The sequence below is a fragment of the Macaca thibetana genome, chromosome 5, assembly GCF_024542745.1.
Source record: "Macaca thibetana thibetana isolate TM-01 chromosome 5, ASM2454274v1, whole genome shotgun sequence".
Taxonomy (NCBI): domain Eukaryota; kingdom Metazoa; phylum Chordata; class Mammalia; order Primates; family Cercopithecidae; genus Macaca; species Macaca thibetana.
The window spans coordinates 31,613,816-31,630,327 of NC_065582.1; the positions used below are offsets into that span (position 1 = coordinate 31,613,816).

Genomic DNA, 16,512 nt, shown 5'->3' on the forward strand with positions numbered 1-16,512 from the left:
ATCCCGAACCTAAAGAAGCTTAAGCTCATGTGCCTGTTACTTACACTGCCCCTTTGGGGAGGAAGTAGCAGCCATGGCTGCACATTAGCAAATGGGCTGCCCCAGCTTGAAGGTTATACTCTTAGGCCTGGTGGTGTTTTTGCATTGTGGATGGAGTTTATGAAATTGTGATGTTTATGGTATTTATCAACTTTTAAAATGTTGTAACTTGGTTTTATGTATTTTCTAAGTAAATATTCTCTTTAGTATGTAAATTTGTATTCTTTTAGTTAAATAGAGTGCACAAAAGTGTACCATTGTCAGACCCACAAACCCTACATCTGACACCTGTTTTATGAGTCGAATATTCTCAGTCTTCTTCAGATGAGTCGGTTTTAACTAAAGCTTATTTCTCTCCAGCATCTTTCAGCAATCTATAAGAAGTACAAACATGGTGAAGTATCTGCCTATTTTTCTTTTTCCTAAAATATCAGACACAGCAGGCATGTTGTCTGAATCCTAAATGCAATCGGCAATGATTTAACCAACTGTTTTGTTATTACATGTACCAGTTTCCTGGAACTGCCATAACAAATTACCACAAACTGGGTGGCTAAAAACAACAGAATTTTATTCTGCTGCAGTTCTAGAGGTTAAAAGTCTGCAATCTTTTGCTATCAGTATCAGCGGGGTATGCTCCTGGTGAAGACTCCAGGGAAGAATACTTCTTGCCTCTTCCTAGCTACTGGCGGCTCTCGCAATCCTTGACTTCCTTGGTTTGTAGCTGCATCACTCCAGTCTCTGCCTCCATCTTCACATGGCCTTCTTCCTTGTGTCTCTGTGTGCCCTCTCTTCTTCTTATACAGTCATTTGATTTAGGACCCACTGTTATTCAGTATGACCTCAACTTAATTACATCTGCAAAGGCCCCATTTCCAATTAAGGTCATACTTTGAGGTTTCAGGTGGATACGAATTTTTGGAAGGCACTACTCAAACCACTCAACTGCATAACAGGCATATCGTACTCCCAGATGGGGATGGAGTGATTTGCATTGTCCCCATCCCATCTTGTTTCATCAAGTTCCACATTTTAAAGACTGTAATTGACAAGGTTTCAGCTCTAAGTATAAATACTCCTAGACTTACCTCTTTGATAAATCCATTATATACTCATAATATTCTAAATCAAAAATGCATTTAATACACCTAACCTACCAAATATCATAGCTTAGCCTACCCTACTTTAAATATGCTTGGAAAACTTACATTAGCCTATGGTCAGGTAAAATCATCTAACCTTAAGATTATTATATAATAAAGTGTTGAATATACCATGTAATTTATTGAATGTAGTACATGATAGAGTACAGTATCATTTTTCAGTCCTTGTGGTCATATGACTTGGAGCTGTGGCTCACTACTGCTGCCCCACATCATGGGATATTATCATCTCATAGCCATAGCCTTGGAAAAGATCAAAATTCAAAGTATGGTTTCTACTGAATGTAGGTATCTTTTGCATCATTGTAAAGTTGAAAAATTTTAAGTTGAGCCATAACTTGGGGACCATCTGTACAAATCTCTGCATCAATAAAAAAATCTTTGAAATGAAAGTGATTGAAACTCAATTTGAGCTTGTTAGGCAAAAGGGTGAATTTATTGGCACATTAATTATGGTAAGGACAGGGAAGATGGAACATCGAACTGGAGGCTCTAATCTGTATTATTCTCTTCCTTCTCTTTCTGTGGTTCTTTCTAAACAGTGACTTCATTTTCTCAAGCTGGCTGAAATGATGTGCACTATCCCTCTTCCTGGGATCATTAACTCATCGCTTCATGACTAGACAGTAAATGTTCTTAATTTAAAAGTCCTGGAAGAAGGCTAATATTCCAAGCTTGAGTAAAGTTCTCAACCCTAGACCAATTGCTGTCCTAATAGGGAGATAAACTGTTTTTGCCACAGCTTAGCCATGTATTCATTCTTACATGCAGGACAGTGACGGGGTCTATTCCTAGAAGAAATGAGGAAAGAAATGGTAGGTAGAGAAAAGGTAGATGTCTATTATCAATAAATCATAGTTCCTTTTTCCATTCTCTCCTGTAGTCCTCCACCCCCCTTTCACATAGTACAGATTAGAAATTGTATGGATCTGTCGGGCACGGTAGCTCACATCTGTAATCCCAGCACTTCGGGAGGCCGAGGCAGGCAGATCACCTGAGGTCAGGAGTTCCAGCCCAGCCTGCTCAACATGGCGAAACTCTGTCTCTACTAAAAATACAAAAAATTAGCTGGGTGAGGTGGCGGGCACCTGTAATCCCAGTTACTTGGGAGGCTGAGGCAGGAGAATTCGCTGAACCCAGGAGGCAGAGGTTGCACTGAGCCGAGATTGTGCCACGGCACTCCAACCTGGATGACAAGAGCAAAACTTCGTCTCAAAAAAGAAAAAAAAAATTGTATGGATCACACAACAAATAATAGCTAAAGCTAAACATGAACGCAAAAGAACAGCAGTTTTCGGTTTCAGTTGCAGTGCTCAAATGCCATTTAAAAAAAAAAAAAATACATGTGAAAAACACTCTGAGCTTGAAAGTTCAGAGACTTGAATTTTAGTCCCTGATCTGCCTCTAACATGTGATCTTGAACAAGTGACTGACATTACCCTTTCTCACTATCAATATGCCAACATTATGAAAGTCAACAAGAAAGATTTAAAAAGTAGTTTAGGAAAATCCATATTTAAAATGATAGTATGCTCTATATCTTCTGATAATGCTGTTGATTTAATTTAAGAAAATTAGATAGGAAAGTCTTATATAGTGAAAATATCACTTAATTTGAATTTAAGAGTTCTGATTCTGTCTGACTCTCAAGTTATTTACTGGTAGGCCCCTCAAGCTGCTGCTTCTATAAAATCAGTGGGTTATATTTATTTTATCTCTTAGGCATCTTCCAGTTCTAATATTCCAAAAAAATACAATGCAACCTCAATTATCCAAACTTTATATTGCTTACTTCTTATAAAATGGAAATGTGCTTATCCTTCTGCAGGTTTGTAGCATTTATTAAATCTGAAAAATTCTTCGCTGTTTTCTCTTCAAACACTGTTTAAGTCCCATTTTCTTCTCCCTTCTTCTGTACCTTGAGTAAACCTTTTAATCATGTCTGGTAAGTTTCTCACGCCCTTTCCGGATTCTCTATCCTCTTAACTGTCTGTGTGTCAGTTTGGGTATCTTCTTCTGACCTACCTTTTAGTTTACAAATTCTCTTTTCAATTGTATATATTTTGTTTTTTAATGAGTGAACTATGAGGTGTTTATTGATAATTCCCTTGTACATGCATTGAATTCAAAGATTTTACTTAATCTTTGGATTGATGTGTTTTTTGAGTTTGAAAATTCTATCATTGTCTTTTAAAATATTGTTTCTGCCACCACGTCTTTCCCTTTTCTTTGGGACATCCAGTTACACCTATGTTTGATTTTTTAACTGTGTCCAATACATATTTTAAACACTCTGCTTTGATTTTTTTTCTATTTATTTTTCTAATACTTTGCTTTTATATTTAATATTTTCTAGGGACCTGTTTTTGATTTCATAAACCTTGGTTCTGCTTTGTTCTATCTGCCTTTAAAATCAAATTATTTTTTTAAAGTTCAGATTTCTAAAAAATTTCAGACTAAGAATATCCACTTAATTTTTTTTTTTTTTTTTTTTTTTTTTGAGACAGAGTCTCACTCTGTCACCCAGGCTGGAGTACAGTGGCGTGATCTCAGCTCACTGCAACCTCCACCTCCTGGGTTCAAGCAATTCTCCTGCCTCAGCCTCTTGAGTAGCTTGGATTACAGGAGCGCACCACCACACGTGGCTAATTTTTGTATTTTTAGTAGAGATGGGGTTTCACCATGTTGGTCAGGCTGGTCCCAAACTTCTGACCTTGTGATCCACCCGCCTCGGCCTCCCAAAGTGCTGGGATTACAGGCATGAGCCACTGCGCCTGGCCCCACTGATTTTTTTATAGCTTCTAATTTTCTGTTGAAATTCTCACACTCCTTATCTTTTGCTTATCTTTTACTTTGTTTTATCGATCAATCTAAGTATTTTAAAGTCTGAGTCTCCTGTAGAACTCTCTCTAAGTCATTATCTCTGTCTTATAGATAGGGAAACTAAAAAATTTCATGAAGAATAAAATCCATTGTACAATGCATAATATAGTCAAAGATCTTGAAAAAGAATTGGTGTCTAAACCATTATTTTTTACCTTTAGTCAATAAACATTACTCCTCTTTAGAGGAGGTAAAAAAATAACCCATATAAAATATACTGAAAATAAGTGTCATTAAACATTAAATGATGAATAGTTTTAAATCGCTCTATTTTCTTTGCATGCATTAACTAGCACTTCAGAGAAAAAATAATGATAGCTTTTGTTATGGCTTCATATTTCTTTAAAATATTGACTTAAAATAGATTTCCCATCTGGGAAATAGATAAGAACGAATGCTGTTTGGTTTTAAACAGAATTGTGTTGTAATCCTCAAGCTAAAGGCACAGCAAAATAAAAAATGACATCATCACTGGAAATTTGCCTCAGTCTACTTACTGTTCACCATTTAATCAGACACTTTTTAATTCTGGCAGAAAGTCTAAGGAATTCATGGATCCACCTCCTAAGCACATCAAGAAGTGCTAATGCACTGGACAGCTAGAACAATGGCAGTAGAACATCTTATTTAAACTTTTGACATAATAAAATAATAATTTTTTTCTTGTTTGGGTAACAATAGCATTAATACTTTATAGTTGTGGCATACTATAAAGTTAAAGATTAAATTAAGCAAGAGAACACTGTTATACACTTTAAATAAGACTGCTACAACTTTCACAGGCACAGTTTCAAACAATACTAGTTAACCCTCATTATTCATTAGGACTACTTCATATAAGTCAGCTACCAATAAGTAGCACTTTACAAAAGCCTCTTATCTACCGACTTACCACACAGGTCTTAGGAAAAATGTTTTATTTTTGAATAGTTATATGGATACTATAAAGATGGTGATTGTTTATCACTATGTTGTGAAATTTCTTGCCCTCCTTCAATTTTTTTTTTTGTTTTAAGTGGAGAAATGATTTTCTAAAAAGTCTGAGTCTTCTAAGCATAGTTCACCTCCTGGTAAAAATGGCAGTGCCCCATTAGTTAATAATGCCATCGCAAGGCATCATTTTCTCTCTTCTAATGTACGATACAAACAAAATTTGTGCAAGTCAAAGAGCAGGGAAAAGTTTTCATACTTCATAGAACTTTAAGTAAGTTTATTTCACAGAACTGTGGGAGTGCCAGCCAAAAGAGCTTCCAGTATGAAACTTTCAGTTGCTTTTATGGAGATGGCCACTGGCAGCCTACCACCTCGGTCATGCTCGGGTGGGCAGGCAGGGAGAGGGCAGCTCGAGCAAACAGCACAGGAAAAAGGCCTTTGGATGCATGCGGCCTCCCAGGCTCGTGAACTGCAAGAGCCAGGGACTCCAATAGCACAGAGCCCGGAAATCGGGCACGCAGTCAGGGCGCGCCTGCGGGCACAGGAAGTGACGCAGAGCTTATGCCTCAGGCTTAGGCTCAGGCTTCAGTGGCAGCAGCTGCATGCCTGCCTCCTCGATATTCCTGAAGGATGGAGCCTGGAAATTTTTTTTTTTTTTCTTTCTTTCTAAATTTCCCGCCTTTTCCCTCTGTGTTGGTCATTTGCTGTTGTTATTTTTGGCATGTTTTATAATTTTCAGTCGGTTTTCAGAATATAGATGGCATACTGTACATTCTCTATATGATGTTCCCACAAAAGTGTTGCTTTTGTTTTTTAGTTATAAAGCACTTCAGTGAATGACTTTGATCCAGTTGAGACTTAGTTTTAAGCTTTGTCATACATGAGCTTTTTAATTTGTTACTTACAGGATGTGACATCTTAAAAAGTAGCTTTGCCCGAGTCGGGTGCGGTGGCTCACGTCTGTAATCCCAGCACTTTGGGAGGCCGAGGTGGGTGGATCACGAGGTCAGGAGTTCGAGACCAGCCTGGTCAACATGGTGAAATCCCATCTCTACCAAAAATACAAAAATTAGCTGGGCATTGTGGCACGTGCCTGTAATCCCAGCTACTCAGGAGGTTGAGGCAGGAGAACTACCTGAACCTCCGGGAGGCGGAGGTTGCAGTGAGCCGAGATCACGCCATTGCACTCCAGCCTGGGCAACAAGAGTGAAACTCTGACTCAAAAAAAAAAAAAAAAAAAGAAAAAGAAAATTTAAAAAAGTAGTTCTACCCAAGTCCTAGACCTGAGTTTAGCACGCTTCCTCTGGATTGCATTTTAATCTTTAACTCCTCAGTGCTGTTCAACTGCTGAAATCTGTGCTCAGCACTCCAGCTTTCTGTTTGCTCTTTCCTAGTATGTATCTTGAAGGCTTGCCTTACACATGCACAGGTCAGAAATTTACCCACAATTTGAGGGAAACTAGGGTGCAGATTTGCAGACACTCTCTTAGCTTCCTGTCTTTTTCAATAGTTTGCTCCTCAAATCAGAGCTCCTTTGGCATCCTGAAACACCAGACTTTGTCTCCTCTGGTGTGTGAGACTCCTGCTTTCTTCTTGCGCTCCTTTCGCCTTCACCACAACTTGGAAAATGCCCCCAGGAAAATTCCGAGGTGAATGTTGAATACATCTTGTGTGCTTCCCTTTCTCAAGGATTCTAGCTGCTCAATATTACTTGCACTGGCTCTCCAATGCTTTCAGAGGATTGTTTTCTAGATATATGTTTTTCCAATTTTTAAACTTATTTTTGGTAGAAGATTTAGTTAAATGTAAGCTACACAGTTGACTCCAGGGGCCAACATTTTATTCAGTGAATTTTAATTTGAACAGTTTTATCATTTCTAAATGTTATTTAAATTTTTTTTGATGTGTACCCAATCATTTTTAAATCCTTTTGTTGCATGTTCCCTTAGTCTTCCTTTAAACAGTTTATGTTTATCTATCTCTATTTACGTTTGGATTCAAATAATTCCAAAAATTCTCTCTCTCTCTCTCTTTGTGTTTTTTTTTTCTTTGTATGCTTGTGATTTCTAATATTAACCACAGATAACTTGATGATAACTTGATGTCATTTATGGGAGTTTTAAATTTGCGAATCTTTCATTTTTAGGAAATTTGTAAACAATGGATTATATGCGTTTTTTCCTTATTTATTCTAGGTCTAGGTTTTAGGTAAGAGGGCCTTTGAGAGTTTCCAGCCTGACAATATATACTGCTTGAAACAGAAAGTTATACATTTTAATTTTGAATTGTGCTCTTCATGGAAAACTTGAAAAGAAATAAAAATGTTTCGTGATGAACTTTTGTTCACCAAGCCTCTCAGACACTTATATGTTTGGCTGCAGAAATTCCAAACTCAACTTATTAAACTTTTTTATTTCACAAAGCTATATATTTTAGAAAGAAATCTATCCACCTGTTAGTTGAAATTCAATTAATTGTAAAGCATTTTTTTCTTATTTAACAAAAAGAAGAATGTCTTTTTTTTCCATGATTCAATAATAGAATAAGTGAAAATAAGCTTTGGGTCAGTTTGAAACTTATGACAGATTGGTAAGTGAATTATTTATCAATGAAAATGAATTATCTATAAAACTACCGAAAGCAGTCCACTACTGTCACTTGGTAGACAAATTTAGTATGATTAGAATGGACATATTTGAGGTATGTAGGCATGATCTACTTAATTATATTGAGACAGATAGAATGGGAAGAATTGAGAGCTGAAACTAGACATTTCTGCTCGGTTTGGGCAGGTTCTCAGGGTGGTAGATGAGGAAGAAGGTGGAGAACAGGATAGAGATGAAATTTTGAGAAGGGAGTCCAGCCTAGAAGGTAGGATCCTATAAGTCCCTTGACTGCTAGACCATTGTATATCATTTTAACTGCTACTTCCAAAGTGATTTCACAACGCCTATCACATGGTAGTTGCTCCAAAAATATTTTAAATGAAAAAATAAAAGCATAATAGAGGAGTCTAAGGATATGGCAACAAATACTTCAGTCTCTAATAAGCGATTACAGGTTTCTCCATAATAAGGAGATACCTGTCAGGAGAACTGACTAAATCCATCCAATAATTGGGTGACCTCTCCCTTGATCAAAGTATAAATGGGCGTGACCAACTCTGAATCTCATTTTGACCGTAAGAAATGAATATTTCTAAGGTCTGTTTTTCCCCACCTGATAATAACAAAGCTGACTTTTTTTTTGATATTGTAAGGGCTTGCATGTATTAATTCATCTACTCCTCACACCAGCTCTATGAGATGGATGCCGTTATTAAGAAAAGTAAAACAAGTATTCAATTATGATACCTCCCTATTTCAATTATATTGCTATGAATCACCTCACTATAGCCTCATATAGGTTACCATAGACTAGTTCTAAATTTCAAATGCAAAAATGGGCAAAGATTTGAATCCAAAGTAGCATGCAGAATATATTCCTAATTATCTTTTAAGTCTTTTGTTAAGTATAAAAGGTGACAGTGAAGCAAATTCTGGATAATTTGCTGCATTAGTAACTTAATAATACAACTGTTTCTTGAACCTGAAGTCATGTATTGATCAATGAATCTTACCAACAGTGTCTTACATCTCTTTAGAGAGTGCCTAACCATTAGTATCATCCTTGCAAAAAAAGAGAAAATAATGAATGAGCAATTACATCTTAGAATGTATCAAGCACTGTGCTAAGTGCTTTACATATAACATGCAATTTAATTATTAGAACCATTCTGTGTACTAGATATAATGATCTTAGCTTTTCAGATGAGGAAACTAAGCTAAATTAATTATCTTGCCAAAAGCACCTACCTGAGATAGGAATCTTTTTGTTCACAAATTCGTTAACTCAGGTAAATGCAGACTTATTGTCATAAATTATATTGTCTGGTTATTTCTCTAAGCAATTAGTGCAAAGATAAAACAAGGAGTTGCCTCTGAACTGATGATTACCTCAGTCAAGGGTGGCTTCATTCCCCAAAGAACTGCAATATAATATGCATTCTTAACCAAAGCACTGATCATTTCCTGTGGAAAAATAATTGGAGTGTGTTATATTTAGAGAACGACATGTTCATTCTTATAAAAATATTCAATTTTTTTTCTCTGTGTTATACTCCTTGGTATCTTTTCATCTTTTTATTTCAGAACCCATTCCAAGCTTCTAACCAAAAGCTTTTAGGCTTATAATTTTTGGCTATGCTACATGTTACATGACCATGGGAACCCGATGACTGCCCTTTGGAAAACAGTGTGATTTTACTATAAAAGGAGTCTTTATGGATTCATAACTGGTGATGGGCTGTCAAGGATTATTTTTCTCTGGCACTTTTCCTTAGGCAGTCCCTCCACACCCAGCCATGAGTGCTCCTGGTTTTCATTCCATGGGCTGTGAACTGTAGTCTCTCTCAAATTCCTTCTTTTTCCAGTTTCTACATGCTGTGAACTTGCTTTGAGAAGGAGCTTGAATCTATGGCGCTGAGTAGGTGAGAGTGGGTGGCTGGGCAGGGTATGTGATGTTAACACATTCTGTGTTTTTGATCCAAAGGATAAAATATCAGGAAGGAAATGGAACTCTCATAAAGACAGGAAAAAGAATAGAATAACCTTAGATAAACTGCAAATATTGTTTTGAATCGTCTCCCAACTTTTTGCTTTTCTGTCCACCTTCTTTTGGCATCTTACTGTCTTCCTCCTGGCCTGCCCCATTCGTTTTGGGGCTTCTCACTAGGGCAGTCACCTGGAGGGCTTGTTTCAATATCTGTATTGAAACAAGACTCTCCTCCAGTTTCCGATTCCGTAGGTCTCAGGTGGGGTTCGAGGATTTTCATTTCTAACAAATTTCTAGGTGAAGCTGATGCTGCGGGTCCAGGGTCACACTTTGAGAACCACTGGCCTTGGGATGTGTTTTACCATCTTAATATGTTCATTCATTCATGCACTTGTTAATTCAGTTAATGTCCAGGCAGTGCCTTACACATTGTGTACTCCCCACAGAATCCAGCTTTAGTGACAAGCGTTGAGTAGGTCTTCAATAAATTTTAAACTGTGTGCAACGTACATTTCTCCAAGTCTCACTAGCCCATGGCTACCTAGCATTCTTTGGCAGGAGTGACTTGAACTGTACTGACTTTTACCCTCCTGCGTAAAACAAGACCTCCAGCACCTCTCCGAAAAGCACTTATTGTGTCTTAGGGATGCTTAGTCTTGTAGCTCATAGGCTTATAACCCAGGTAGTTCTGGTTACCACACACAAGCCTCTCTCATGGATGTTTTCTCTCTGTGCAGCTACTTATGGGCAACTTACTGCTTCACCTGCTGCTGTTGCTGCCTTCTACGGCAACCCTGAAGTCCACACCATGGGAGCTACCCACCAGTGCTCCAGAAGTTGCAATACCTGAGAGGTAATGGAAAGGATGAGATGCTCCCTGACCCTGCATCATATTTCTTCACCTTGCAAGCCAATGGCTGCTGATGCATTGATATTGCACAGAATAATATATGAAAATATCTCCATCAGTGCCTTCCTGTAGTTCTTCTTTTCTGGTGCTTGAATCCACAGTGCTGGGGAGGTGGGAGTGGGTGAATGGGTAGCGTATGTAACATTAACCCAGTCTGTCTTTTCCAATCCAGTTTCACTATCAATTCTTAAAACTTGGGTATGTAGTTACATACCCCAACATTGTATCAGATAGGCTACATATGTCAGAATCACAGTAGGTGATCCAACTCAGTTCCAAAACTACCAGATACAAATGAATAAACGATTCCAAATTTCTCTCTACATTCTTCTCCTGCAGTTTAAGGTGTTTACTTATAATCCCAATGCATTTCTAATGTTCCAAATTTAATCTAGTGAAGCCAGGGGCCTTTCCTTTCTTTAAATGTACTCTGTAGATTTTTTTCTTTTACATAAACTATACCGTAGGTGAGGAGAGAAAAAATAATCTGTTGGTCTGCACTAGTTTCCTGCAAGGAGCCCAAGGGTTGAGACAGTTTTATCCAATCTTTACTCCTTTACAAAGACAGAAAACTACTGCTGCGTGAGTTGTTCTGTCTCTGCCAAGAATGACCTAGAGCCAGTGTGTCTGTCCTGGTTTCTCCTCTGTGTGTGTGCCCTGGGGACAGAGATGGAGCAGAGTATCAGGACCTTGAGTGCCCATTTCTGAAACAGAGAAGCTTAGTTGTCTAGATTGTGTGGGGGCTTTTTGAAGAAACCCAGGGCAACCTCCAATTTTCCTAATTCTTACTTTATTCCATGATGACTCTATGAATTATCAGGTTTTAGAACTATAAAACAAATGGAAATTATTCTAACCTGCATGAATTATCTAATTATTAAGAAGTGAAATAATAACTTTGTACATGTCTATCATTTCAAATAGATGCCAAATTGGCTGTCATATGTTTTATCTGTTTACCATATCATAGTATGTTCATGCAGACATCGCCCAGTTTCTGGTCATGTGGCAGAACCATTCTAACACAGACACAACATCAAATCATGGAATAAACGTTCCTAGGGAAATGAGGCAAATGCATTATTGCAGGAGATTTCCATACCAGGAAAATGGAGGAAAGTGCATGGTATAATAGTAGACAGAGGAGAGAATACCTAATACAATACAATGCCAGGCATTTTATCTGCTGGAAATATGCCTATTTGGTGTTCTCTGGGTCATATATGAGTGATTAGGCTATGGCACATAGTGTTACTTCATAGATTTGTAATACCAGCTCTGAGGAGACAGGTGATTTTCTCCAAAAGCACTTCTCCTACTGCATATAGATGTACTAGTTTAGGTCAACAGGAATGATGTCCTTAGGGGTGAGCAATCAACTGTCAGATAAAAAGTGCACATATTTCTATAAAATATGACATAATCAGTATAACTTCTTTTGCATACTGGTCAAAAGACAGATAGAGTATAGACTACTATTTAACACTTTTATGACAAAACTTCAAAGATTATAAAGTTGAAAGTTTTTCAGCAGCAGGCAGGGCAGTTTGGTGCTGTCCAGGCCTGGTGTTGGAATGGATAGCAAAGATATTAGCAAATTCCATACAATAAGTAGGGCAAAGGTTGTACCCAGGAACCTATGCTAATGCCGCGATTATAATCATAGTAGGGTTATGGTTCCTAGAAATCAGGAATATGAGGAGCAAGGGATAGGGTCCCCCAGTGGAAGAGTCTGGGCAGCACTGAACCAGGAACAAGGTGTCCATCTGCAGGTCGGCAATCTGTGCAACAAGCCTGGGTCAACAACGGCAAAGAAAAACTCAGTACTTAGCTTTTCAGTGATTGGAGTCCTTATATATTGTCCTTCACTTTCCCAAGGGCTCTCAGGAGATGGGCAAGTTGCCACACAGTCACAGCAAGTGACACGCCTGACAGAAGTGGGAGAAATGAGAGTGCTGTGGGTGGAAGAATGAGGCCCGATTCACTATCTAATCTGGTCCAGGAGGTGTCCCAGACTGAAGGCAAATAGCCTTCATCAAACTAGGATCTTACTATTGGAAGCCTTGAAGGATTTACAGATTACTTCATTGCCAGTGAAACCTAAGACATCATTTAATTGTAAAAAGGTGTTAATTTGCTTCTAGAACTAAGTATTTAACTCATAATACAGTGAATTATAACTCTGCACATTAGAAGCTTTTAAAACTGTGGATTCCTGGGCCCTACTTTAGATCATTTAGAGTCTCTGGGAAGATGGATGGGGCCTAGACACTCATATATTTTTAAAATTTTCAGGGGTTTTTGCTGTTCTTTAATATTTAAACTTAATTTTTAAATGACTGAAAAAATATGCATTTTTTAATTGTAAACAAATTATTTGTCCTACTCTCCTTCTTTATAGATTTATAACATATATACAAGGTATAAAGAATATAAAATAAATAACTATTTATCTACCACCTTTCCAATTTGATTGAAGGATAAGACATATATAAATATGGAAAAGTACAGAAATCACAAATGTATAGTCAATGTGCTATCTCAAAATAAACATACTTAGGTAAATCTCATCTAAACGAAGAAACAGAACATTCCCACAATCCTGCTCTACTCATGTTTTCTCTCCATCACCATCCTTGCCCCTCCAAAAAGATATGGAAAGGTCCCCAGGTAATTCTAATGGGCTCTACCATTATCTCACTGTCTACTTTTTCACTTTATTTCTCTCATTATTTTTAAGAAGAGAAAATACTTTAGGCACGAGAATTATTAGTCTCTCTGATCTAATCTAATAATAATAACGAATGCTTTGAGTTCTATATGTGCACGCACAGATTATATTGTAAGTTATAAATGAATGTTATATTGTGGCAACAAATTTTCAAACTAACACTCGTTCAAGGAATTTAGCTTTATTTTTCTAAAACCAAATTAAACTTCTCCGTGTCCCGTGCTACCTGATGGCAAAAAACACCTTTCCATTCGCTTTCAACAGAGACCATGAGCAATTGATGGCAATTGCTTCCACATTCCAAAATGAGGTATGGATCCACTGTGCTGAGGGAAGTGGTTTGCTGCATTGGGAAGTCTGAGGTTACTGGAGCAAATCATGGTGACCATGTCCATTGGATCACTTGTGGGGCAGTACACAGAGGTCCAGGTTAGAAAACCAGCCTGCGAGTCAGCCTAAATGCTGCCTAAGAGAACAGCCTGGAGAGATGAGGTGATGTCAACAGAACAGGGGGCTACCAAGTTCCAAGGGACTGAGGGGCCATCAACAGCCAGCTAGAGAGATGCTTTGATAGTGGTGTCTTTGAAGTGACTACAAGATGCTCATCGCAGAGTCAGCTTTACATACCTGCCAAACCTGGAGAGCTTATAAGTCAATTCGCAGCATTATGAATGGAGTAGCAAAACCATTTCTGCCATTATTGCTTCTCTCTCTCCACTACCTTGGAACAGCCAGAGCCAGGCTCAAAGTAAGGTGAGTGGCTGGGTGAGTGGTTAAGGAACAAGAACTCTAGGCAGGAACAAAAAAGAATCTACGATGGATCTCCTCTGTCCCTTTTCAGGAGATTTTGGTTATGCTTTTTGAGGGACTGCTATCTTCTGGAGAAATTCTGGAAATTTGAAAGAAATTTTAAAAAAAATTTACTATGATATAGAATCAAACATATTAATTAGTTTATGTATATTATATGTCTGTGTGTCTATGGCTAACAACTGGAGAACTTTTAAAAAAATTTAAGTATTACTGGAAAAGTCATGGGGTCTGCCTGAGTTTCCGTTTAAGAAAGTTGAAAAGAGATATCGGGCCACAGAAGAGGTTTCAATGGGCAGTAGAGGGGGGCAATCACTAAAATTGTGTTCTGATTATATCTGACAAGCCCCGTTTATCCAGTGTATTGGTTACATCAATATCTTGACTACAAATAATTCAGTGTGCTTGTCCTCAATTCTACCGTGATAGCTTTGCTGTGGTGCAATGGTGACTATGTGTCAAGGCCTGGGCCAAGGAGACAGGCTTCCGAGCAGTTTAATGAGGCATCATGGGGGATAAAAACAAACACATTGCTGAGTATTTCAAATGATCATTCCAAGGCTGCTATCTCATTCAGTCATCACAAGAAACCGATGGAGTGAGTGGTATTATTTTTCTTCTCTTACACATGAGGGAAACTGAGGCAGGGTAAAATGGCTTGCCACAGGGGACCACACGTAAGAGTTAAATGAGAAGAATTTAAAGCCAGGCTTCCTCCCTCTTCAGCCCATTCTCTGAATATCATAGTTCAGAGTAGAGAGTGGAGCCTCCACTAATCCCTATTGTGGCTATAGCAGGGGACAGTGTATTGTTCTTTTTCTAGGAGACATTTTTGGAGTGGGGTAGGAAGGTAGTCAACCAGATTTACCAACTCACACAACTCGCACTATCTCCTAGACATTTCTCCATGAAAAAAGTAGCTCTAAAAACAGCTGGAGGAGACTTCTGGTTATTATAACTGGCCTCTGCCAAAGGCTTACTTTTAATTTTTATAGATCCAAGTCAGTTGTTCCTTTAACTGTGAAAATAATAAGATGATTATAAAATGCAGCTTTGATATGGTTTTCCTGCAAGAAGTTCACATTTTCTATATAGAAAATAATTCTGTGTGTATGAAAGTATGTGCCTTAAGAGTTTTTGAGTGCAAATAAAATTGCTTTGAGGCCTGAATTCTCAGAAAGTTTAGCCAAAATACCCAGGTACTTCCAGGCTACTATCAATATTGGGATTGCTCCTTCTCATTCCTCCATGTGGCAGGACTTTTAAAGAGGAAAAAAGGACTGAGTTTAGAGTGCTAAAATAACAGCCTGATTATAATTTTCGTCAATTTACCACTTGGACGTTTATTCTCTCCTTCCATATATATTCCAACTCCTTGCTCTTTTTGCATTGTAAAATATAGTATTTTTAGGAATATACACCATATGCTAATCTTTTACCCACTCTTCAGTATCACAACTTTCTTTCTCTGTGGGGAGGAAAAATCCCTGTTCCCTTTCTGTCTTCTTGCCTTTTGATTCTATTTGTCATAGTCTAATTGAGACCCCGAGGTCATCAGCCCCTGCCTTTGTGCTAGGACACGCAAACCACCCAGGCCAATCCCTTACCTGTTTTTTTTAAAAACCTCCAATCAGAGAGAATCCACGACTTCTTTTTGTGAACTGTTGCACTGTGCAACTGCACACTATAAATGTCTTTCCTTATCTATGTGCACTCTTATCTCACTGTTCTATTTTTTCCCCCTCATTTATATTAACTCTTTCTTACCTTTTTTTCCTGAACTTCTAGGCCTTCTCTTTCCAGAACTGGTGGAAGACAAATGAAACGGCCAAGATGGTAAGGTGAGTAGTTCCTGGGAACGCTTGTGCTCTAACCCCAAGTTATGCGGGATGGACCCTCGAGGGGTGATGGCATTCCTCATTTTACAAGTTCTTCCCTTGGCTGCGGCTGCTCCACCAAGATAGCAAACACTCTCGATCTTTTGAACTTCATGAGACTGACATTTCTGAGTCTGTTTTGCAAACACGACACTAGAGGGCTCCCAGGGGTTAAAAATAAGTGGAAAGTTATTTGAATGAAAACTGATTCTCTACGGCATTTCTTTTTTCCGAATTTAAAATTAATGTTTATTTTGTTAACTATTGTTTTTAAAAGCCTTATATCTCTTAAAACCATGCAGCAGTCAGTTTCCAAGTTTTGCTTTGCAATCAGTAGTTTTCAAGGGAGCTTTTAAAGCTGAACTGAAATGTTTGAAATGTGGAACACTCTTGACCATGAAATATGTTCTACTTACATGCCTCAGCCTTTAAAAGTTCTTTGCATTAGAGTCAAGGATTACATTCTTCCTGGAGCCAAGCATGGGGCCAGCTGTGTAAGTAAGGTTGCTTACGAGTTTCTTCTTTTTCTTTTTAATAGTGAAAAAACAGAACTAGAGATGCTTTTATTTTCTT

The 16,512-nt window shown here is 38.0% G+C and overlaps 2 protein-coding genes across 9 annotated transcripts in view; one reads left to right on the forward strand and one right to left on the reverse strand.

Moving 5' to 3' along the window:
• TMEM144 (transmembrane protein 144) overlaps positions 1-15,916 on the reverse strand; it is a 90,844-nt gene extending 74,928 nt beyond the window's left edge. For 3 of the 7 annotated variants that reach the window (XM_050789875.1, XM_050789868.1, XM_050789873.1), the window contains exons 1-4: positions 15,830-15,915; positions 13,880-14,141; positions 11,482-12,449; positions 9,014-9,088 (exon numbers count right to left, since the gene is read on the reverse strand). The gene's annotated coding sequence lies outside the window, so the exon portion shown is untranslated. Of the gene's footprint in view, positions 1-9,013; positions 9,089-11,481; positions 12,450-13,879; positions 14,142-15,669; positions 15,726-15,829 lie in introns of those variants that run through there. The other 4 variants (XM_050789871.1, XM_050789869.1, XM_050789872.1 and 1 more) reach the window with 4 other exon arrangements.
• Positions 15,917-16,039: 123 nt separating this feature from the next.
• GASK1B (golgi associated kinase 1B) overlaps positions 16,040-16,512 on the forward strand; it is a 47,891-nt gene continuing 47,418 nt past the window's right edge. The window contains exon 1 of one of the 2 annotated variants that reach the window (XM_050789862.1): positions 16,040-16,433. The gene's annotated coding sequence lies outside the window, so the exon portion shown is untranslated. Of the gene's footprint in view, positions 16,438-16,512 lie in introns of both variants that reach the window. The other variant, XM_050789863.1, reaches the window with a different exon arrangement.